Consider the following 25191-nt stretch of genomic DNA (forward strand, 5'->3'; position numbering starts at 1 on the left):
TAAGACTATGCTAAATTAGTTGCTTATTCTTTTAGTCAATTAAAAGAATTTAAGCACATGGTATATTACTCGATTGTATTTTTCAATCCATAATATTAATAGCACAAAAAGAAATATAGAAAATATATTCTTGAACACCTCATATTTGAACGAAATTTTATAATAAATAAGAATCTTAGTATTCCCAAAAACAATAAAATTTCAATATTATTTCAAATAATATATACATTTAGAGGAACGTCTAGCATAAAATATTATTCTATATTATTCTAGGATTGCCTTAAATGTAAAAAAGCAAGAAAATAATATTGTTGTTATAATGAAGTAGTACGCGGGATGAAAAGATTGAATATTTATTATTAAGAAAATTATTGGTGTTAATAAACAATTGTGTATGTTTCTTTAAAATAGCAAAAAGCTAAAATATAAAATAAATATAAATATTTTTATACAACCTCAACTCATATGGGACTACCCCCTGAATTTAAGCATATTAATGAGGGGAGGAAAAGAAACTAACAAGGATTTTCTTAGTAGCGGCGAGCGAAAAGAAAATAGTTCAGCACTAAGTCACTTTGTCTATATGGCAAATGTGAGATGCAGTGTATGGAATATCTTAATATCTAGTAAATGCCCCCAAACTGCTTCTATTAATCATTACCTCTTGATCTAAAAACCAATGAACTTATTTCATTATTCCATGCACAAAATATTCAGCCATTTGGAGCCTGCTTTAAGCACTCTAATTTGTTCAAAAAAATTGTACCGGCCCACAACAACACTCGATGAAGAGCACTGAAGCAGGTTTAAATAGGAGGAATATATAAAAAATACATTGTATTAATTACATATAAGAACTCCACCGGTAATACGCTTGCATACATAAGGTAATGTACATACCACAATTATAGCTGTACTACTCGTATGAATCACAAATTCAACTACGAACGTTTTAACCGCAACAACTTTAATATACGCAATTGGAGCTGGAATTACCGCGGCTGCTGGCACCAGACTTGCCCTCCAATAGGTCCTTGTTAAAGGATTTAAAGTGTACTCATTGCAATTACAGGGCCTCGGATATGAGTCCTGTATTGTTATTTTTCGTCACTACCTCCCCGAACTGGGAGTGGGTAATTTACGCGCCTGCTGCCTTCCTTAGATGTGGTAGCCGTTTCTCAGGCTCCCTCTCCGGAATCGAACCCTGATACCCCATTACCCGTTGCAACCATGGTAGTCCTAGATACTACCATCAAAAGTTGATAGGGCAGACATTTGAATGATCTCTCGTCGGTACGAGACCATACGATCTGCAAGTTATCTAGAGTTCAACCAATATAACGATCTTATGATCGCTTGGTAAAAGCACACGTTCCAAAAGGTCCGTGTTTATTTTGCATGTATTAGCTCTAGAATTACCACAGTTATCCAAGTAACTGTTAACGATCTATGGAACCATAACTGATATAATGAGCCTTTTGCGGTTTCACTTTTAATTTGTTTGTACTTAGACATGCATGGCTTAATCTTTGAGACAAGCATATAACTACTGGCAGGATCAACCAGAATAATATTTTTTATTCATTTATATAATATTTTTTATACTATATAAATTTTTATAATGATATTTTCAATATTTGAAAATTAAGTACAAGACACATACAAAATGCAAAGAAGAACGAAATCGCGACAATAAATAATTATGCAATTTCTTCTACTATGATCGATTAAAAAATGTACTTCATTTCATTTAAATTTCATATTATTGTATTATTTATTGCGGTCTTATTCGGACTTTGAGATTGTATCTTATCGTGAGAAAGAATTTTCGTTCTCTATACATATATAATATAATTATTAATGTAAGGACGATGTTTCTTCTTGTATTTGTTAAACTTTCAAATAATATCATTTTTTATACATTTTACTTTATTTCAATGCGTATAGTGTATATATCTTTTTTTAAGAGTATATACGTTTTTCTTTTGATTTGAAATTAATAATTTCAATTCAATTATTTTTCATTTTATTTCATATATGATATGAAAGTATTCGAGCGTAATAATATAAATATTTAACTTTATTGAATTTTATTCTTTACCCACATATATTTTATGTGAATAGAAGAACAAACCCCAAAAAAAGTTGAATAAAAAAAAACAACTACATTATTTTAGGTATAGAAGAATAATCTCAATTAATAACATTTCATTAGTTATTATTAACAAAATTATTTCTATTTAAACCAACTGTAGCAAACCAGGAATAAATTTTTTTGCTTTCATTTATATATTACACTTAAATACTTTTATATTTATATGAAAAAAATTTTCATATAAGTACTAAGTATGCAATTTCATACTAGTATTAAAATTTTCATACAAGTACTAATGTCAAAGTTTCATACAACATATATGTTTTCTGCCACGCACACCTCACCAACCCGAAATCGTATGGAAAAAATCTTTTTAACCATATAAAAGTTTTAAATTCATATATACACAAGTAATTTATATCATTTTCTACGAGCATTATGCTTATAAGAAATATTACAACATCAAAAATAGCTTAACATTTATTTTTTTTTTAATTTTTTGTACTTATATGAAAATTATTTAGTTGTATGAATTCATATACTTAGTACTTATATGAAAATTAGTATCTATATGAAAATTAATTAGTATTTATATGAAAATTAATTACTTGTATGAATTCATACAATTAGTATTTATATGAAAATTAATTAGTACTTATATGAAAATTATTTACTTGTATGAATTCATGAACTTAGTATCTATATGAAAATTATTTAGCATTTATATGAAAATTATTTAGTATTTCTATGAAAATTTTTTACTTGTATGAATTCATAAACTTAGTACCTATATGAAAATTATTTAGTATTTATATGAAAATTATTTAGTATTTATATGAAAATTTTTAACTTGTATGAATTCATAAACTTAGTATCTATATGAAAATTATTTAGTATTTATATGAAAATTTTTTACTTGTATGAATTCATAAACTTAGTATCTATATGAAAATTATTTAGTATTTATATGAAAATTTTTTACTTGTATGAATTCATAAACTTAGTATCTATATGAAAATTATTTAGTATTTGTATGAAAATTTTTTACTTGTATGAATTCATAAACTTAGTATCTATATGAAAATTATTTAGTATATATATGAAAATTTTTTTCTTGTACGAATTCATAAACTTAGTACCTATATGAAAATTATTTAGTATCTATATGAAAATTATTTAGTATTTATATGAAAATTATTTACTTGTATGAATTCATACAATAAGTATTGATATGAAAATTATTTACTTGTATTAATTCATACAATTAGTATTTATACGAAAGTTAATTAGTACTTATATGCAAATATATCACCATGTGGTTTCGGCTCTTCGCAGATAGGGACAGTTGTGGATTTGTTTTAACGTATGTACCTGCCTGTGAAGGCCTTACCATACGTGTATTCAAAAACACAAATGGATTAATACAATGCGTCAATCAGCGCCCTGTATTTGTAGCTATGCACACTTCCAGTATAAGCACACTTAATTACATATAAGAACTCCACCGGTAATACGCTTGCATACATAAGGTAATGTACATACCACAATTATAGCTGTACTACTCGTATGAATCACAAATTCAACTACGAACGTTTTAACCGCAACAACTTTAATATACGCAATTGGAGCTGGAATTACCGCGGCTGCTGGCACCAGACTTGCCCTCCAATAGGTCCTTGTTAAAGGATTTAAAGTGTACTCATTGCAATTACAGGGCCTCGGATATGAGTCCTGTATTGTTATTTTTCGTCACTACCTCCCCGAACTGGGAGTGGGTAATTTACGCGCCTGCTGCCTTCCTTAGATGTGGTAGCCGTTTCTCAGGCTCCCTCTCCGGAATCGAACCCTGATACCCCATTACCCGTTGCAACCATGGTAGTCCTAGATACTACCATCAAAAGTTGATAGGGCAGACATTTGAATGATCTCTCGTCGGTACGAGACCATACGATCTGCAAGTTATCTAGAGTTCAACCAATATAACGATCTTATGATCGCTTGGTAAAAGCACACGTTCCAAAAGGTCCGTGTTTATTTTGCATGTATTAGCTCTAGAATTACCACAGTTATCCAAGTAACTGTTAACGATCTATGGAACCATAACTGATATAATGAGCCTTTTGCGGTTTCACTTTTAATTTGTTTGTACTTAGACATGCATGGCTTAATCTTTGAGACAAGCATATAACTACTGGCAGGATCAACCAGAATAATATTTTTTATTCATTTATATAATATTTTTTATACTATATAAATTTTTATAATGATATTTTCAATATTTGAAAATTAAGTACAAGACACATACAAAATGCAAAGAAGAACGAAATCGCGACAATAAATAATTATGCAATTTCTTCTACTATGATCGATTAAAAAATGTACTTCATTTCATTTAAATTTCATATTATTGTATTATTTATTGCGGTCTTATTCGGACTTTGAGATTGTATCTTATCGTGAGAAAGAATTTTCGTTCTCTATACATATATAATATAATTATTAATGTAAGGACGATGTTTCTTCTTGTATTTGTTAAACTTTCAAATAATATCATTTTTTATACATTTTACTTTATTTCAATGCGTATAGTGTATATATCTTTTTTTAAGAGTATATACGTTTTTCTTTTGATTTGAAATTAATAATTTCAATTCAATTATTTTTCATTTTATTTCATATATGATATGAAAGTATTCGAGCGTAATAATATAAATATTTAACTTTATTGAATTTTATTCTTTACCCACATATATTTTATGTGAATAGAAGAACAAACCCCAAAAAAAGTTGAATAAAAAAAAACAACTACATTATTTTAGGTATAGAAGAATAATCTCAATTAATAACATTTCATTAGTTATTATTAACAAAATTATTTCTATTTAAACCAACTGTAGCAAACCAGGAATAAATTTTTTTGCTTTCATTTATATATTACACTTAAATACTTTTATATTTATATGAAAAAAATTTTCATATAAGTACTAAGTATGCAATTTCATACTAGTATTAAAATTTTCATACAAGTACTAATGTCAAAGTTTCATACAACATATATGTTTTCTGCCACGCACACCTCACCAACCCGAAATCGTATGGAAAAAATCTTTTTAACCATATAAAAGTTTTAAATTCATATATACACAAGTAATTTATATCATTTTCTACGAGCATTATGCTTATAAGAAATATTACAACATCAAAAATAGCTTAACATTTATTTTTTTTTTAATTTTTTGTACTTATATGAAAATTATTTAGTTGTATGAATTCATATACTTAGTACTTATATGAAAATTAGTATCTATATGAAAATTAATTAGTATTTATATGAAAATTAATTACTTGTATGAATTCATACAATTAGTATTTATATGAAAATTAATTAGTACTTATATGAAAATTATTTACTTGTATGAATTCATGAACTTAGTATCTATATGAAAATTATTTAGCATTTATATGAAAATTATTTAGTATTTCTATGAAAATTTTTTACTTGTATGAATTCATAAACTTAGTACCTATATGAAAATTATTTAGTATTTATATGAAAATTATTTAGTATTTATATGAAAATTTTTAACTTGTATGAATTCATAAACTTAGTATCTATATGAAAATTATTTAGTATTTATATGAAAATTTTTTACTTGTATGAATTCATAAACTTAGTATCTATATGAAAATTATTTAGTATTTATATGAAAATTTTTTACTTGTATGAATTCATAAACTTAGTATCTATATGAAAATTATTTAGTATTTGTATGAAAATTTTTTACTTGTATGAATTCATAAACTTAGTATCTATATGAAAATTATTTAGTATATATATGAAAATTTTTTTCTTGTACGAATTCATAAACTTAGTACCTATATGAAAATTATTTAGTATCTATATGAAAATTATTTAGTATTTATATGAAAATTATTTACTTGTATGAATTCATACAATAAGTATTGATATGAAAATTATTTACTTGTATTAATTCATACAATTAGTATTTATACGAAAGTTAATTAGTACTTATATGCAAATATATCACCATGTGGTTTCGGCTCTTCGCAGATAGGGACAGTTGTGGATTTGTTTTAACGTATGTACCTGCCTGTGAAGGCCTTACCATACGTGTATTCAAAAACACAAATGGATTAATACAATGCGTCAATCAGCGCCCTGTATTTGTAGCTATGCACACTTCCAGTACCAATTGGCGTGTGGTATGGACACACTTATGCCACCTTGGTAGGGCCGAGGCCCATCTAAAACCTCTGCCGTACTTTGGGTCCGGCACCCGGTTGGTTGCAACTCCACACCGAGAAGCCAAAAGCCCTCTGCCTGCATTTAGGTTTAGAAACCACAGCCACCACGATACTCCCCGAAGGGCCGTAACCCAACGAGCAGGCGGAAACCGAAGCCTCCTGGGCTCCTGCTCCCCGTGGCACCGAGTTTAAGTCTCTGGTAAGACTTTGTAGCCGAAGCTACTTCCAGTTGAGCCTTTCCATACTGCTCTGCACTGGTAGGCAATTGTGGCTTGAACACAATTGCCCTTTTTGAAAGGAGTGACCAATTCCTTTTTGGAAAAAGCTAAATCAAAAAGATAACATAATTCCGTTCAAGCCATGAAATATATTATCTAGCACGTATAGATAACAGCCTGAGTATCAGCCATTATCATCAGCCTGTTATCTATTTGTGCATGTTTGGATTTTAGTCGCCTCTTACGACAGGCATACCTTACCTCGGGCATATTCTCGATCCAAACCCGCAGGACCTGATGGGATTTTAGTCGCCTCTTACGACAGGCATGCCTTACCTCGGGCATATTCTTTACCCAAACCCGCAGGGTAAATTAGAGGGACAGTAGGAAACTCCTGAATTCCTTCGTGCGCGTCACTAATACGATGACGATGCATTTGGCTACGTAAATATAATCATTTTTATGTCCGCCGTTTAACCAAACATAGTTTTTATATTATACAATATACCATTATATTAATTTTTGTATATTTCAACTGCTTTTCAGTATATTGTAAAAGTCGTTTGATAACTTTGCGTTCAAAGCTGTATCTTTATGTTAAGATTCTCTCTAACAACTATACAATATACCATTATATATTAATTTTTGTATATTTCAATTGTTTTTCAGTCAGTATATTGTAATAGTCGTTTGATAACAATCTATAACACTACCTTATGTTCTCAATGAATATTGAGAAATACAGTACTTTGCGTTCAAAAATCTGTATCTTTATGTTAAGATTCTCTCTAACAACTATACAATATACCATTATATATTAATTTTTGTATATTTCACAATTGTTTTTCAGTATATTGTAATAGTCGTTTGATAACAATCTGTAACACTACCTTATGTTCTCAATGAATATTGAGAAATAAAGTACTTTGCGTTCAAAAATCTGTATCTTTATGTTAAGATTATCTCTAACAACTATGCAATATATCATTATATATTAATTTTTGTATATTTCACAATTGTTTTTCAGTATATTGTAATAGTCGTTTGATAACAATCTATAAGACTACCTTATGTTCTCAATGAATATTGAGAAATAAAGTACTTTGCGTTCAAAAATCTGTATCTTTATGTTAAGATTCTCTCTAACATCTATACAATATACCATTATATATTAATTTTTGTATATTTCACAATTGTTTTTCAGTATATTGTAATAGTCGTTTGATAACAATCTATAACACTACCTTATGTTCTCAATGAATATTAAGAAAATAAAGTACTTCGCGTTCAAAAAAAAAAAAAATGTTTTCTTATATTCAATTAAGTTATGAAGATTCTTAAAAAACTGTTAAAAATAATATATATATAACAAGTATGTTAATATAACATAAATATTTATATATTACATATATTATATATATTTTATTTTTTTCAATACATAATAATATAAAATACTTAATCTAAATTATTACTATTAAACTTAACTAATAATGTTAAACTTAGATTTTTCTTCTATATTATATATATATATATACATTAAAAAAAAAAATACATATATATACATATATATAAATTATTTATAATATAAATATATACGGTATATTACAACACACACACACATATATATATACACATAAATAATTTATAAACAGTTTGATCGAATCATCAAGCAAAGGATAAGCTTCAGTGGATCGCAGTATGGCAGCTGCTCTACCACTTACAACACCTTGCCCGTTACCAAAGTCGTTTACAATTGATTCTAGGCATTGACATTGGGTGAACAATCCAACGCTTGGTGAATTTTGCTTCACAATGATAGGAAGAGTCGACATCGAAGGATCAAAAAGCGACGTCGCTATGAACGCTTGGCCGCCACAAGCCAGTTATCCCTGTGGTAACTTTTCTGACACCTCTTGTTAAAAACTCTTTAAACCAAAAGGATCGATAGGCCGAGCTTTAGCTGTCTCTGTGAGTACTGAACACCGAGATCAAGTCAGCATTTGCCCTTTTGCTCTATGTGTGGTTTCTGTCCGCACTGAGCTGGTCTTGGGACACCTCCGTTATTATTTGAGAGATGTACCGCCCCAGTCAAACTCCCCACCTGGCAATGTCCTTGAATTGGATCATACCTGAGTGTTGGAGTTATACCAAATTTTAATTATAACAATAACACCGAAATGCTATCATTTCATTAAAATATGTTTACAATTATATAACAAACTCGTGGTACTTTGATCAAGAAGCTTGCATCAAAACCCAATACCATAAGATATATAAATATACCCATATAATGGCTAAGTAATGATACACGTTCCACTTAATCTAGTAAGTAAGGAAACAATAAGAGTAGTGGTATTTCATTGTTGATACATAACCGAAATTATATATCTCCCACTTATGCTACACCTCTTATGTCTCCTTACACTGCCAGACTAGAGTCAAGCTCAACAGGGTCTTCTTTCCCCGCTAATTATTCCAAGCCCGTTCCCTTGGCTGTGGTTTCGCTAGATAGTAGATAGGGACAACGTCCGGTGTATTATTGCGTGAGTACCTGCCGATGACGGCCTTATCTCACGGTGCTCCGAAGCACAGCGGATCAATAAAATGCGATGATCAGCGCCCCGAAAAATGCTAAGCATTATTCGGTACCAATTGGCAGTGTGGAATGGACACACTAACCACCTTGGTGGGGTTCGAGGCCTATCTAAAACCTCTGCCGTACTTTGGGTCCGGCACCCGGTTACAGTGCAACTCCACATTGAGTGATCAAAACACTCTTCCCGCATTCGGGTATTAAACCACAACCACCACGATACTCCCCGAGGGGCCAGTCCGCATGAGTAGGTTGGAGCGAACTCCAAGGGCTCCTACTCCCCGTGGTACCAGAATTAAGTCTCCGGTCAGACCTCGTAGTTGAAACTACTACCAGTTGAGCTACCATACTGCTCCGGACTGGTGACCATTTAAGTTAATGGTATAAAAAAAAAAAAATTATACCTCCCCTACCCGATTTACAACTAATTGCCTACGCCGACTGAACAAAACACGTGCAAACCTATCAAACGACCCTAAATGTTCGCATTCCGACTATCCGAGATCACACCACTAACATCTAGCTGTCCATCAGTCCAGCTAATCCCCATACCCCCAAGGTCCCTAATGTCCGGGTACATCGGGCATTCCGTTATGACATGCATCCAGTCCTCAGAGAGTGCCCCACATATACACTCCGGACTTTCGGAAATGTTCCTCTGATGCAAAAATGCATTCAAAGGTCCATGCCCGGTAAGCAAGAAACCCAGACTCATACAGAATCTGAAGTCTGGGTTTTCCTCTACAAACCTAACATCCCGAATAAACTCGTAAGTCACCCAACCGCTAGGGCTATTGGCCCAACGGTCTTGCCACCTACTCCTAACACTATCATATAGAAGCCTTTTGCTCCTTAGATAGCCCTCCCTCGCAACATCCTCATCAGAAACCCAATTTGACAGCAATGAGACACTTAAGCCTCTTCTTAACCTAAATGCAACAGCACGCTGTATAACAATCAGGTCAAGAGGAGGCGCACCTAACAACACCTGTAACGCATCTGTAGAAATGGTGCGACATACAGGCAAACAGGCAACCATCAAACAACGTTGTATGGAGAGAAGTTTTTGGCGACCCCGGGCCTTAGATGCTAATTCCCACCATATAGCGGCTCCATACGTGGCACAGGCCACAAATAAGCCGCGATATATGGTACGAACCGCATGACGTCCGAGACACCAATCACTCCTTAACACACGTTTGACTTTGCAGACAATTCCTAACAGACGCTCCTCCACGCTAACCAAGTGAGGAGTGAAACACATCCTTTCGCCGATTGTCAATCCCAGATATTTGACTTGCGTCATATACCTGATATTGACCCCATTCATTCGGACAATAGGTGGACGAGCCGATGACAGTATGCCTTTTAAGAGCATTGCCACCGTTTTGTGAACCGATATTTCAACCCCCACACCTGTACCCCAATTGTGAACAATTTCTAAAAATCGTTCACCCTTTCGCTCTAACTCCAGCCGTGAACTACCTTCAACTAAGAGAAGGAGGTCGTCTGCATATGCACAACAACCACAAAGTACTTCAAGCTGGCCAAGCAGAGAGTCCATCATTAGGTTCCAAATATATGGACCACAGATGGATCCCTGTGGGCAGCCCCGTTCAACCGCGACTGTACAAAAACACTCACCCGTACCGAATCCCGTTACCACGCGCGCACAAAAATGTGGAGAATGCACAAAATGTGCAGTCGCACAAATTCACACGCGACCGTAGCAACAACAACACTAGCTACCCACGCCAGGCAATAACGGTGCCTACACACCGCGTAAACAAATGTTCGCACAAAAGGAAATACCGAAAAATTTCCACCAACCAATCGCAAAGAAAAACTCACCAAGAAAAATCACGATGCGCACGCACGTTAGATGACGAGGCATTTGGCTACCTTAAGAGAGTCATAGTTACTCCCGCCGTTTACCCGCGCTTACTTGAATTTCTTCACATTGACATTCAGAGCACTGGGCAGAAATCACATTGTGTCAACACCCGTTAGGGCCATCACAATGCTTTGTTTTAATTAGACAGTCGGATTCCCCAAGTCCGTGCCAGTTCTGAATTGATTGTTAATTGATAATCGTTATAATTAAATAAGAATATATATCTTGCGATATAATTCTTATAAAATTTTAGCAAGAAAGTTCCACAATTGGCTACGTAACTACTACCCGGGAACAAGAACCGAAATTCTCTATTTACCCAGAACGAGTACATAAACCATGGTATTGCTTCCCAATCAAGCCCGACTATCTCAATCTTCAGAGCCAATCCTTATCCCGAAGTTACGGATCTAATTTGCCGACTTCCCTTACCTACATTATTCTATCGACTAGAGACTCTTCACCTTGGAGACCAGCTGCGGATATTGGTACGGCCTGTTGAGAAGTTTGCGTAACCCCACCATAAAATTTCAAGGTCCGAGGAGAAAATATCGACTCAACAGTAAATGTCATGCTCTTCTAGTCCATCTACCGTATCTCTCTTCGAAAGACTTCCATGGTAGTACGACTATAAAACAGAAAAGAAAACTCTTCCGATATCTCTCGACGGCTTCTTTATGGTCGTTCCTGTTGCCAGGATGAGCACAAGGCCCATTTTTAATAACAAACGGATACTCAATAGGTTACGGAATTGGAACCGTATTCCCTTTCGTTCAAAATTATTCAAGTGTTTAATTACTATGAAGAAAACATAATAATATATTCTCAACAATTCATTAAAACTTGAAAATTTTCGGCTTTCGCCTTGAACTTAGGACCGACTAACTCGTGATCAACCACTGTTCACACGAAACCCTTCTCCACTTCAGTCCTCCAAGGTCTCATTCGATTATTTGCTACTACCACCAAGATCTGTACCAATGGCGGCTCCATGCAGGCTTACGCCAAACACTTCTAAGCACACCATTATACCCTCCTACTCACTAAAGTTTCAAAATTTATAATCCAACCGAAATTGTATTATAAATCATGTACTTTAGCGGTAATGTATAGGTATACAACTTAAGCGCCATCCATTTTAAGGGCTAGTTGCTTCGGCAGGTGAGTTGTTACACACTCCTTAGCGGATTACGACTTCCATGTCCACCGTCCTGCTGTTTTAAGCAACCAACGCCTTTCATGGTATCTGCATGAGTTGTTAATTTGGGCAGCGTAACATTACGTTTGGTTCATGACACAGCGCCAGTTCTGCTTACCAAAAGTGGCCCACTGGGCACATTATATCATAACCTCAACCTTCATATCAAGAAAGGTGAGGTTCTTACCCATTTAAAGTTTGAGAATAGGTTAAGGTCGTTTCGACCCTAAGGCCTCTAATCATTCGCTTTACCAGATAAGATTATTTTACATAATATTTAAATGCACCAGCTATCCTGAGGGAAACTTCGGAGGGAACCAGCTACTAGATGGTTCGATTGGTCTTTCGCCCCTATACTCAATTCTGACAATCGATTTGCACGTCAGAACTGTTTCGGTCTTCCATCAGGGTTTCCCCTGACTTCAACCTGATCAAGTATAGTTCACCTTCTTTCGGGTCACAGCATATATGCTCAAGGTACTCTCCAGTTAGAGGTATAAATAATAATAAATTATCATTATACATAACTATATGGAACGCCCCGGGATTGAATTAATAGTAAAATATTTCACTAAAAATTAATCCCATTATATAAAAGTTAAGTTAATTTCGCCATTAGGTTTAATATAACCCAATGACTTGCACATATGTTAGACTCCTTGGTCCGTGTTTCAAGACGGGTCCCGAAGGTATCCTGAATCTTTCGCATTGTTAATCATATAAATGCATACAATTAATATTAAAATCAATGATAATAATATTATTGTAAAATTCAAAAGAATTTAAGCATTATATATGTAAAATCTATCAACACTTTATCAAATCATCAGTATTTATTCTATGTTAATAAGCTAAAAGCAAATTAATTTGAATAAACTTAGATTACAATGTCCTTATATGAAAAAAATGCACACTATTACTATAATATTATAAATATCACAGTTATAATGATGAATTTTTCATAATGGATATTCAGGTTCATTGGGCTTAACCTCTAAGCAGTTTCACGTACTATTTAACTCTCTATTCAGAGTTCTTTTCAACTTTCGATCACGGTACTTGTTTACTATCGGTCTCATGGTTATATTTACTTTTAGATGGAGTTTACCACCCACTTAGTGCTGTACTATCAAGCAACACGACTCTTTGGAAATATCTTTCTAGTAATCATTAACGTTATACGGGCCTGGCACCCTCTATGGGTAAATGGCCTCATTTAAGAAGGACTTAAATCGTTAATTTCTCATACTAGATATTAAGATATTCCATACACTGCATCTCACATTTGCCTTATAGACAAAGTGACTTAGTGATGAACTATTTTCTTTTCGCTCGCCGCTACTAAGAAAATCCTTGTTAGTTTCTTTTCCTCCCCTCATTAATATGCTTAAATTCAGGGGGTAGTCCCATATGAGTTGAGGTTGTATAAAAATAGTTACATTTATTTTATATTTTAGCTTTTTGCTATTTTAAAGAAACATACATAATTATTTCTTAACACCAATAATTTTCTTAATAATAAATATTCAATCTTTTCATCTCGTACGTACTACTTTTCATTACAACAACAATATTATTTTCTTGCTTTTTTACATTTAAAGGCAATCCTAGAATAAAATAATATTTTATGCTAGACGTTCCTATAAATGTATATATTATTTGAAATAATATTGAAATTTTATTGTTTTTGGGAATGCTAAGATTCTTATTTATTATAAAATTTCATTCAAATATGAGTTGTTCAAGAATATATTTTCTATATTTCTTTTTATGCTATTAATATTATGGATTGAAAAATACAATCCAGTAATATACCATGTGCTTAAATTCTTTTAATTGACTAAAAGAATAAGCAACTTGTTGACGCCGCCCCCGCCTAATTTCACTGCCACGTCTGTGACGGAAGAGAGAAGCTTTTTCGAAGTCTAATTCGAACACAACTAAATATTTGAAGTTGCGCTCTTGCTTTGCTTCTTCTTACTTCTCTCTTCCTTTGCGACTTCTCAACCGATCCAGACGTGGTAAGTGACATTCCAATTTATTTAATAAAATTATATTTATTACAAAGAAAATTTGTTCTACTTTTTTTTGGAAAACTTTGTGTGGAATCTTTTGCGCCTTCCATTTCCCCACGGCCGACCACGATCACGAAAAGAAGCACACCGTACTCCACCACCTGAGCTAACAATGGTCCTTCGAGCCGGATAACAGGTAGCAATTTGAATTTTTTAAAGTGAAAGTGCATTGATTCGCCTTAGTTAGCAACACGCAAGGTGACAGCCAAACATATTTTGGACTTGTGCTCTGCAAGCTATAAGGCAATAAATTAGTTAATTTGTACATAATTTATGTATGTACAAATCCAATTGTGCGGTGTGAAGTAGAGACCAAAACTAATTTTTGGCACTCTACCAACAAAATCAACGCATACTGCAGGTTGTATTGTACTTCATTTAAGTACAACAATAAATACAGCTCGCCTTGCACTCGTTATTTAACTTCACTTTATATATTCTAACAATATCTGTTATTCGAAATTTAATATTCTTGGACGCACAAACAACGTCTGGAGCGTCAACAAATCTCTCTGCCTTTCCATATATTGCTCGAATAGCAATAAAGGCAAGCAGCTATACAGTAGCTGCAGTTACGCTCTCTTTACAAATCTCTCTCGGTCCTTTTGTGTAGTTAATTTGAGTCTAGTCGCTCAACTTTGCCTTTCCATATTGTTCGAATAGCAATTGAGGCAAGCAGCAATACCGCAGCTGCAGTAACGCGAGTGATCAGTGAAAAGTAAAACAAAAAAAAAAACCAGAGCACAAAGCCCAAACGCGTGAAGTGAGCGACGCAATCAAAGGCAAAGCAGCGCAGCAGCCATCACAGAAGGCCGGCAGCAAAGGCAGAGCAGCAAAGGCAAAGCAGCAAAGGCAGAGCAGCAAAGGCAGGCAGTGCCAAAGGATAGCAACAAAGGGAACAGTGGGGTTATTGCACTAGTGCGGAGACAACCCCATAAACTAAAGTGCAAGTGATAGAATTGAAATAAGTACTTGTGAAATTCTCTTTGTAATTTGATTTAAATAAAGAGTGACTAAGCACACATCAATCTTTGTTTGTGTACTTATACGAATACTAGGCGTGCAAGTGCATTGGGACGATTACCCAGCAAGCACTTTTCAAACAAATTTTAACGAAACGAAGTTGATTGTTTCTGCACTAATCAATTTGTGATAGTGTATATACATATATAAAAAAAAAATATTTTTTTATTGAATTCATTATTTTTTATTACGAAAAATTTGTACGTTTCACAACTAAACAACGCGTTAATTCAGTTTGCAGTTTTCCGTGATTGGTACTGTAACTTTTAAACTTATTGCAACATATTTGCAATTTTTTTTTCAAATTTAAATCAAATTTTTAGAAACGATTTTGCGCAACATATTTGCAGTTTCGGTTAAATTGTCTGATACAATGGAATCCATCAAGGCTTTTATGATAGCTGCAGACGCTATACTGGAGTTTGAGGAGTCTTTTGCTCCAACTGCAAACAACCAAAGTGCCTACTCTCTTGAAGTACAACAAGCCGAACTGAAATCTCTGTGGGCCGAGGTAAAGTCGGAATACAAGTTGTGTTTGCCAAAGGTGGATGCTTCCGATACAAAAACAATTCAGGACATAAAACTTAAATATACAAACAGTTATCACGCATATGTGTGTTGCGCGGCCTTGATGGGCGAACACATGCACAACCTCACGGGGTTCAACCAAAGCCCTAGTTCAAATTCAACAGCAATTCAACCTGAACGGTTGCAACAAACGGCAGAACCCGTGAGGTATTCCCTCCACTTACCGCCATGTGATACAGAAATATTTCATGGCGATGTGTTGCAATGGCCCTCATTTAGGGATCTATTTGCCGCGATTTATGGGAACAACTCGAGGTCGAAAAGTTATTCCACCTTAATCAAAAAACCCGAGGTGAGGCGAAAGCTATCGTTTCGAAAGCGCCTCTGACGAATGATGGATTCGCATTGGCTTGGAATAATTTGTTGTGTAGATATGAAAACAAGCGAGTTCTTGTCAATACACAATTAAATTTATTATTCAAGCTTCCGCACATTTCAACTGAATCTGAGGCCGAACTCAGAAATTTACAGCGGGAGATAAATAGCTGCATTTCAGCTTTACAAATACATGGCATCAATATAGATAGCTGGGATGCCTTATTTACGTATTTGTGTTCTATCCGATTGCCTGACTATACACTGTCGCTTTGGGAACAATCTCTGGATTCGGATTCAGAGATTCCAAAATGGGTTGAGTTAGACAAATTTCTAACCAAACGGGTTAAAACGCTAGAGAGGGTATCAAACCTCAAAGGCGAGTCGATTACTCAACCCAAGGTTCAGTCGGCTGTTGGTGAAGGTCGGACACCAACCTTGCAATCAAGGACAGGGTCCAAACCCATAAATTCCCATCACGTCACGACAAACAGTCTTAAATGTAAACTTTGCTCATCTCAATCGCACATTTTAAAAACTTGTCAAAGATTTATAGAGATGCAGTCTAACGCAAGGTTAAATGCGGTCAGAAAACTTCACGTCTGCTTAAACTGTTTATCGGACACACATGAAGTCAAAGATTGTAAAAGCATGTTCAATTGTGCTAAATGCAAACAGAGACATCACACTATGATTCACCGGGATCAGAGTGAGGAAATAGCTCAGTCACCCGCCAGCACAGACCCTACTGAGATTTCCACTAAATCTCATATGGCCTCCATTAAGGCCAATGTATCAAATGTGCCGACCAGTCAAAGCATGCTCTTAGGTACAGCTATGGTGACTATATGTCACAACGAGAACACCTTCACTGTCAGAGCCCTGATCGATTCGGGATCTGAAGGAACCTTCATTACCAACAGTTTGCAAAAACGCTTAAATCTGACAAGCAGGAAGGTCAGCGCACGAGTTTCGGGATTGAATAATACCGTGTCGGGACGAGTACAAACGGTATGCTCAATCACCATTGGCTCGCCCCGTAACAAAGGTTTAAAATTAGAAGCGGAAGCGTTGGTACTACCAAAACTGACTGGACTGCTTCCTTCCAGATCAATCAACCCTTCAATTGTTAAAAGGTTACCCAATATCCCCTTAGCGGATAATAATTTCCATACGAGTCAAAAGGTTGACTTGTTGATCGGAGGGGATATCTACCCGAAAATCATATTAAACGGGGTAAAATCAAAGATCTTCGGTTCCCTCATTGCCCAACGTACAGTGTTCGGCTGGATTTTAACAGGTTCTGTTCCCTCCGAAGAAACAAAGAATAAACCGACTTACGTCACATATTTCAACGAGGTATCGTTAGATAATCAGCTTTCCAAATTCTGGGAGCTAGAAGAAATACCTAAAAAACCATTTCTCACTGTAGAAGAACAATATTGTGACAGGTTATATTCAAAAACAACCATTAGAAACAGCGAAGGGCGTTACATTGTTTCACTCCCAATCAAAGTTGTTCCAACAGAAACTACTTTTGGAGCATCTCGTCTGCACTGAAACAATACTTGAGAAGTGAGACATCTCTCAATAAACAACCTCTTCTGAAGGAAGAATACAGCAAAGTCTTGAGGGAGTACATAGACTTAGGTCATATGCAACGCATTCCGAACAAAACGGCAGAAAATCCACACAAAAGTTACTATCTCCCTCAGCACGCCGTTTACAAACCTGAAAGTACAATCTCTAAACTTAGAGTCGTTTTCAATGCTTCATGTCCCACATCCAATGGTGTAAGTTTAAATGACATTTTGTACACCGGTGCTGCACTCCAAGCTGATCTCACTCTTATGATCACCAAATGGCGACTTTTTAGATTTGTGTTCAATGCTGATATTGAAAAAATGTATCGTCAAATTTTGGTCAACCCCAAACATACATCTTATCAAAGAATCCTCTTTAGAGATTCTTTGGATGGGGAGATCAATGAGTTTCAATTAAATAGAGTCACTTTCGGGATCAATTGTGCCCCGTATCTAGCAATCCGTACTCTGATGCAACTAGCTGAAGACTCAAAATCAGAGTTCCCTTTGGCTGCAAAAATAATAAAAGCTAATACGTACGTAGACGACGTCTTATCTGGTGCTCATGAAATCTCCACCGCAATAGATTCAAGAGACCAGCTGATTGAACTATTAGCCTCAGCCGGCTTCCCATTAAGAAAGTGGACATCAAACAGCAAGAAAATTCTGAAGGACATACCTAATGATCACCTTTCGACCACAGATTTTCTGGAATTCGACAGTAGTAGCGAAGCCAAAACATTGGGAATTCGATGGAATGCGAGGTCGGACAACTTTTACTTTTCCACTAAATCTCTGGACAACAAAGACTCTTTCACTAAAAGAGAAGTTTTGTCTATGATAGCCAAATTGTTCGACCCAGCAGGATGGTTAAGTCCAGTAATCATCGTTGCTAAAATTTTAATGCAGGATATTTGGCTAGAAAAAACCGATTGGGACGAGACTTTGACTTCCAAATCTCTCAATCAGTGGAAGACATTCTTAAAAAACTACCCACATATTAGCACTATTAGGATCCCACGATGGGTATCTTACACACCGAACTGTCAAGTACAGTTCCATGGATTCTGCGATGCCTCAGAGAAGGCGTACGGCGCAGCGATCTATTTGCGCGTGCAGGTGAACGATTGCGAGATTAAAACCGGCTTGCTTTTAGCAAAAACAAAAGTCGCTCCTGTTAAAACCATCTCAATACCCAGATTAGAACTATGTGGTGCTCTGCTGTTAGCTAAAATGGTCGAATATCTGCAACCCAAACTAGATATTGTATATCAAGGAATATATTTATGGACTGACTCCACCATCGTTCTCGCATGGCTACGCAAGCCGCCATGTTCTTGGTCGACATTCGTTGCGAATCGTATATCAAAAATTTGCGAGCATACACAAATTGAGAACTGGAGGCATGTCAACTCAGAAGATAATCCCGCCGACCTGGTTAGCAGAGGAATCTCTCCTCAAGATTTGCAACCGAACGATCTTTGGTGGTGTGGTCCTAAGTGGTTAAAACTTCAACCATCCAGGTGGCCAAAACAAAATCCTGCAGAAGACCAATCCTGTTGAGACCACCCTGGAGGCCAAAAGCATTCGTGTGCATCAAGCATCTGTTATTGAGACCGAAGACGTTTTGGAACGTTTTTCCGAATTTTCAAGAGCACTCCGTGTAATTTCTCGAATCTTTAGATTCTACAACAGAAGTCATCCAAATTGCAAGACCCCTTCACCGTCTTCAACGCTCACTTCTGATGAAGTTAAATTTGTCAAACACAGACTTATTCAGTTAACTCAGAAGGCACATTTTGCTTCTGAGTACTCAGATTTAACTTCATCAGAAGTGAGCGTTGAAGACGGTGAAGGGGTCTTGCAATTTGGATGACTTCTGTTGTAGAATCTAAAGATTCGAGAAATTACACGGAGTGCTCTTGAAAATTCGGAAAAACGTTCCAAAACGTCTTCGGTCTCAATAACAGATGCTTGATGCACACGAATGCTTTTGGCCTCCAGGGTGGTCTCAACAGGATTGGTCTTCTGCAGGATTTTGTTTTGGCCACCTGGATGGTTGAAGTTTTAACCACTTAGGACCGCACCACCAAAGATCGTTCGGTTGCAAATCTTGAGGAGAGATTCCTCTGCTAGCCAGGTCGGCGGGATTATCTTCTGAGTTGACATGCCTCCAGTTCTCAATTTGTGTATGCTCGCAAATTTTTGATATACGATTCGCAACGAATGTCGACCAAGAACATGGCGGCTTGCGTAGCCATGCGAGAACGATGGTGGAGTCAGTCCATAAATATATTCCCTGATATACAATATCGAGTTTGGGTTGCAGATATTCGACCATTTTAGCTAACAGCAGAGCACCACATAGTTCTAATCTGGGTATTGAGATGGTTTTAACAGGAGCGACTTTTGTTTTTGCTAAAAGCAAGCTGGTTTTAATCTCGCAATCGTTCACCTGCACGCGCAAATAGATCGCTGCGCCGTACGCCTTCTCTGAGGCATCGCAGAATCCATGGAACTGTACTTGACAGTTCGGTGTGTAAGATACCCATCGTGGGATCCTAATAGTGCTTATATGTGGGTAGTTGTTTAAGAATGTCTTCCACTGATTGAGAGATTTGGAAGTCAAAGTCTCGTCCCAATCGGTTTTTTCTAGCCAAATATCCTGCATTAAAATTTTAGCAACGATGATTACTGGACTTAACCAACCTGCTGGGTCGAATAATTTGGCTATCATAGACAAAACTTCTCTTTTAGTGAAAGAGTCTTTGTTGTCCTGAGGTTTAGTGGAAAAGTAAAAGTTGTCCGACCTCGCATTCCATCGAATTCCCAATGTTTTGGCTTCGCTACTACTGTCGAATTCCAGAAAATCTGTGGTCAAAAGGTGATCATTAGGTATGTCCTTCAGAATTTTCTTGCTGTTTGATGTCCACTTTCTTAATGGGAAGCCGGCTGAGGCTAATAGTTCAATCAGCTGGTCTCTTGAATCTATTGCGGTGGAGATTTCATGAGCACCAGATAAGACGTCGTCTACGTACGTATTAGCTTTTATTATTTTTGCAGCCAAAGGGAACTCTGATTTTGAGTCTTCAGCTAGTTGCATCAGAGTACGGATTGCTAGATACGGGGCACAATTGATCCCGAAAGTGACTCTATTTAATTGAAACTCATTGATTGGTCCTTCGAGCCGGATAAAAATTTACCTCCAAATGAATGGAGATTGGGCAGGATCATCAAAATATATCCAGGGTTGGACCAACGAGTTCGAGTTGTGGTCATCAAAACTCAACGCGGCTTAATTTGTAGGCCTATCACAAAAAATGTCATTTTACCCAATCAATGTTAACTTATTCTATACATTCACACCTTAATAATTTTCTTTTCATTCAAGAAATTATTCAAAATGACGACCATCAATTGCCCGTTATGCATACACAATCACCTTCTTCGCTGGTGCCCAAAATTTCGCCAGATGTCCCCAGAAATTAGGACCGAACCAGACTCGATTCGTCTCGTCGGCCACCCCATCTGCAAGAAATTCATCGCTTGCCAGAGGAAGTACAGGAGCCAGTCGCATGTTAGTTTTAAGTAATAATTAATTAATTGTAAACTGCATTTGCAGTAATACTGCAAGGCGGGCGGAATGTTGACGCCGCCCCCGCCTAATTTCACTGCCACGTCTGTGTCGGAAGAGAGATCACTACTTCGAAGCTTTTTCGAAGTCTAATTCGAACACAACTAAATATTTGAAGTTGCGCTCTTGCTTTGCTTCTTCTTACTTCTCCCTTCCTTTGCGACTTCTCAACCGATCCAGACGTGGTAAGTGACATTCCAATTTATTTAATAAAATTATATTTATTACAAAGAAAATTTGTTCTACTTTTTTTGGCAAACTTTGTATGGAATCTTTTGCGCCTTCCATTTCCCCACGGCCAACCACGATCACGAAAAGAAGCACACCCTACTCCACCACCTGAGCTAACACAAATAATTTAGCATAGTCTTACAACCCTCAACCATATGTAGTCCAAGCAGCACTTTAAAATTAATTAAAGTACATAACAGCATGGACTGCAATATGCGTTAAAATGTCGATGTTCATGTGTCCTGAAGTTCACACGATGACGCACAGTTAGCTGCGTTCTTCATCGACCCATGAGCCGAGTGATCCACCGCTTAGAGTGATAATTTTTTGTTTATTTTAATTTAACGTCAAGAGTTTTTAATTTATTGAAAGAATAACATTGCGTTTTCGTATATTATATAAATTATTTTAAAACATATTTCAATAAATTGTAATTTTCAACCCAAACATTTACAAGTTGCGCATGTCTTAGTCCAACAAAAACAGTAATTCCTTTTTTATTACATTTTATTTAATTTCTATAAATTTTTAAGGAATTACACGTTAATGAGAACAAATTAACTTATCATTTATATTATTTTTATAAATAATAAGTTCAACTATATATGTTTAAAGGTTTGTTGCGTTCAAATACAATGTATGCGATATAATTTTCATTATACTACAATACAAGGAGTAAAAAAAAAGAAAAAAAAGAAAAACATTCAAATAAATGAATGAAAAGAAAATAATTTTTTTTTTATTCTTTCTTTGTTTGTTTGTTTGTTTGTTTTTTTTTTATAATATTTACGGATAGGAACACAATAATGATCCTTCCGCAGGTTCACCTACGGAAACCTTGTTACGACTTTTACTTCCTCTAAATAATCAAGTTCGGTCAACTTTTGCGAAACAACCGTGAAACACAAGGCGTCACAGTGATCACGTCCGGAGACCTCACTAAATAATTCAATCGGTAGTAGCGACGGGCGGTGTGTACAAAGGGCAGGGACGTAATCAATGCGAGTTAATGACTCACACTTACTGGGAATTCCAAGTTCATGTGAACAGTTTCAGTTCACAATCCCAAGCATGAAAGTGGTTCAGCGGTTTACCCGGACCTCTCGGTCTAGGAAATACACGTTGATACTTTCATTGTAGCGCGCGTGCAGCCCAGGACATCTAAGGGCATCACAGACCTGTTATTGCTCAATCTCGTTACTGCTAGACGCAATTTGTCCATTTAAGAAGCTAGTGTCCTTATAATGGGACAAACCAACAGGTACGGCTCCACTTATATAAACACATTCAAACACTTGCACATTCAAGATGAACTCATGAATGAAGGCTATATAAGCTTCAACACCATAATCCTGAAAGCATCTATTTAATATATTTGAGTCTCGTTCGTTATCGGAATTAACCAGACAAATCACTCCACGAACTAAGAACGGCCATGCACCACCACCCATAGATTCGAGAAAGAGCTATCAATCTGTCTTACACGCTTATGTTCGGACCTGGTAAGTTTTCCCGTGTTGAGTCAAATTAAGCCGCAGGCTCCACTCCTGGTGGTGCCCTTCCGTCAATTCCTTTAAGTTTCAGCTTTGCAACCATACTTCCCCCGGAGCCCAAAAGCTTTGGTTTCCCGGGAAGCGACTGAGAGAGCCATAGTAGTAGCTACACCCAATTGCTAGCTGGCATCGTTTATGGTTAGAACTAGGGCGGTATCTGATCGCCTTCGAATCTCTAACTTTCGTTCTTGATTAATGAAAACATCTTTGGCAAATGCTTTCGCTTAAGTTAGTCTTACGACGGTCCAAGAATTTCACCTCTCGCGTCGTAATACTAATGCCCCCAAACTGCTTCTATTAATCATTACCTCTTGATCTAAAAACCAATGAAAGTAGAACAGAGGTCTTATTTCATTATTCCATGCACAAAATATTCAGGCATTTGGAGCCTGCTTTAAGCACTCTAATTTGTTCAAAGTAATTGTACCGGCCCACAACAACACTCGATGAAGAGCACTGAAGCAGGTTTAAATAGGAGGAATATATAAAAAATACATTGTATTAATTACATATAAGAACTCCACCGGTAATACGCTTGCATACATAAGGTAATGTACATACCACAATTATAGCTGTACTACCCGTATGAAGCACAAATTCAACTACGAACGTTTTAACCGCAACAACTTTAATATACGCTATTGGAGCTGGAATTACCGCGGCTGCTGGCACCAGACTTGCCCTCCAATAGGTCCTTGTTAAAGGATTTAAAGTGTACTCATTCCAATTACAGGGCCTCGGATATGAGTCCTGTATTGTTATTTTTCGTCACTACCTCCCCGAACTGGGAGTGGGTAATTTACGCGCCTGCTGCCTTCCTTAGATGTGGTAGCCGTTTCTCAGGTTCCCTCTCCGGAATCGAACCCTGTTTCCCCGTTACCCGTTGCAACCATGGTAGTCCTAGATACTACCATCAAAAGTTGATAGGGCAGACATTTGAAAGATCTGTCGTCGGTACGAGACCATACGATCTGCAAGTTATCTAGAGTTCAACCAATATAACGATCTTACGATCGCTTGGTTTTAGCCTAATAAAAGCACACGTTCCAAAAGGTCCGTGTTTATTTTGCATGTATTAGCTCTAGAATTACCACAGTTATCCAAGTAACTGTTAACGATCTATGGAACCATAACTGATATAATGAGCCTTTTGCGGTTTCACTTTTAATTTGTTTGTACTTAGACATGCATGGCTTAATCTTTGAGACAAGCATATAACTACTGGCAGGATCAACCAGAATAATATTTTTTATCATTATAAATTTTTATAATGATATTTTCAATATTTGAAAATTAAGTACACGACATATACAAAATGCAAAGAAGAACGAAATCGCGACAATAAATAATTATGAAATTTCTTCTACAATGATCGATTAAAAAATTTACTTCATTTCATTTAAATTTCATATTATTGTATTATTTATTGCGGTCTTATTCGGACTTTGAGATTGTATCTTATCGTGAGAAAGAATTTTCGTTCTCTATACATATATAATATAATTATTAATGTAAGGACGATGTTTCTTCTTGTATTTGTTAAACTTTCAAATAATATCATTTTTTATACATTTTACTTTATTTCAATGCATATAGTGTGGAGGATGGAGTCATATGTAGAAGTTCACGTAAGTGATGAAAGTTTCTGACTGTCATTCACTTGGGAGTGGCCAGAAACGATTCTTTTACATGTGGCTCAAGCAGCTCACGACTTCCGGTCTTAGACCAAGTATCCTCTGGGTAGCCAACAGACATCCGTTTGGAGGCGAGCTAAAGTGAGAAGGCGAAACCCGCCTATGCGGTTGTGCGTAGGGTTTGGGACCCACCACAAAAAAACACCCCCCAATGAAAAAGAAAAAACAGCCTCGGATGAGAGACCCCAATTTTGATGACGACCACTGCAAACGTTTAAAGGACTACGAAAT

The 25191-nt window shown here is 36.0% G+C and overlaps 1 non-coding gene and 2 pseudogenes across 1 annotated transcript; all 3 read right to left on the reverse strand.

Moving 5' to 3' along the window:
• Positions 1-8013: 8013 nt before the first annotated feature.
• Positions 8014-13688, reverse strand: LOC128923386 (large subunit ribosomal RNA; annotated as a pseudogene).
• Positions 13689-21854: 8166 nt separating this feature from the next.
• LOC128923235 (5.8S ribosomal RNA) lies at positions 21855-22032 on the reverse strand (annotated as a pseudogene).
• A 485-nt stretch (positions 22033-22517) lies between these two features.
• On the reverse strand, positions 22518-24507 carry LOC128923297 (small subunit ribosomal RNA). The gene has a single exon (XR_008472264.1). It is a non-coding gene; the product is annotated as a small subunit ribosomal RNA (ribosomal RNA).
• Between the last annotated feature and the right edge of the window lie 684 nt (positions 24508-25191).

This window comes from Zeugodacus cucurbitae, chromosome X, assembly GCF_028554725.1.
Source record: "Zeugodacus cucurbitae isolate PBARC_wt_2022May chromosome X, idZeuCucr1.2, whole genome shotgun sequence".
Classification (NCBI taxonomy): Eukaryota; Metazoa; Arthropoda; class Insecta; order Diptera; family Tephritidae; genus Zeugodacus; species Zeugodacus cucurbitae.